Genomic DNA, 1,542 nt, shown 5'->3' on the forward strand with positions numbered 1-1,542 from the left:
GATGAATTGTTTCAGAATGTGATGGTTCAGTGGTTAGGTTGAGGTGGGATAGGCTACCCTGAAGAGATGAGTCTTAAGGGATCGCCTAAAGGCAGTTAGAGTGGGAGATAGTTGGACAGGTTGGGGTAAAGAGTTCCAGAGGATGGGAGAGACTCTAGAGAAGTCCTGGATGCGGGAATGGGAGGAGTTGACAAGGGAGCTGGAAAGCAGGAGGTCTTTGGAAGAGCGGAGGGGGCGGTTAGGGTGATACTTTGAGACCAGGTTTGAGATTCAGCCGGGGGCAGAGTTGTGGATGGCTTTGTAAGTGCTTGTTAATATCTTGAATTTTATCCTTTGGTTGATTGGAAGCCAGTGGAGGGATCGGCAGAGGGGGGTTGCAGACACTGAGCAGTTTTCGTTCACTGCTAACATTCGATTTTGGAAATGATCAGAGTTTCCCAAATGAAAACCACATTCACTGTTAGAATATCATTTGTTTGAGAAAAAACTTCCATCCCGCTCCTTCAATTTTCTTTCATCACTATGGTCAGAATCGATTTGACCCCATTAATTGTCAGAAAATCAAACAAACATTTTAAACGATTTGCTCTATTAGTGTACAGCCAGCCTAACCCTCTTATCTTGAATTGTATTGTAACTGTACTGTCTCCCTTTATTTTGTAGAGCACTGAGCAAACCGTTGTCGAATGGCGATATATAATTCATGTACAATGCTAATTAAAAGCAGGCTTATAATGGATACTGATCTATCAGAATAGGTTTCGCAATAGCGCTTCTTTAGACATAAACTGTTCTTTACAATACACGTAACCCAGGATCCCTTCCTGATATTCATATCCTATCAATAGATATCTTTGTATTGGGAAATCATTTCCAGGATACGATGAGTGTGCACAGTACTTCTACGTCTAGCCAGTGAGGGGTTACTGGGAATGTGATGTCACAGTCTTTAGGGATTCCATAGTCAGGCCAGGGGAAGGTGAATGCGGCTGTGGCTCCTCCCTGGCTCTCTGTAGTGAATGATTCAGAGCCTGGAGTCTGCTGTGTATGTGACAAGGAGGAGAGCAATCTGAAGGTTGTACAGCCTCATCTATCAGAGGACCATCATCATCCCAGGTACCCAGGAGCTGTCCATCCACATCACACCTCTGTACCCCCATCCAGGTCAGTGCTGATTCTCCTCCATCAGGATTACTGCAGCAAGGATGACTGTGGAGGGATTAGAAAGGAGGCTGACTCCATAGCTAGGGCACAGCAATCCTGGTTTTCTGTATGATTCTGGAAATGGGCTATTTCAAGAGCTTTTTAGATATCATGTATTATCCATACATGATATTGGTATGTTTATAGGTACCCAACACTGTTTATAAACGATTTGTGTGTCACTATATATATATATATATATCTTGTATATACATCATGTACACTGATCAGCCATAACATTATGATTACTGACAGGTGATGTGAATAACATTGATTATCTGGTTACAATGGCTCCTGGAAGTGGGGCGATATATTACAATGGCACCTGGAAGTGGGGGG

General features: G+C 43.2%; 1 protein-coding gene across 1 annotated transcript in view; it reads left to right on the forward strand.

The window, feature by feature from the left end:
- The first annotated feature begins 999 nt into the window (after positions 1 to 999).
- Positions 1,000 to 1,542, forward strand: part of LOC108792251 (cdc42 effector protein 2-like) — a 31,847-nt gene continuing 31,304 nt past the window's right edge. The window contains exon 1 of the mRNA XM_018562988.1: positions 1,000 to 1,164. The gene's annotated coding sequence lies outside the window, so the exon portion shown is untranslated. The remainder of the gene's footprint in view (positions 1,165 to 1,542) is intronic.

Source organism: Nanorana parkeri, unplaced genomic scaffold, assembly GCF_000935625.1.
Source record: "Nanorana parkeri isolate BGI_ZX_2015 unplaced genomic scaffold, ASM93562v1 scaffold620, whole genome shotgun sequence".
Lineage (NCBI taxonomy): Eukaryota > Metazoa > Chordata > Amphibia > Anura > Dicroglossidae > Nanorana > Nanorana parkeri.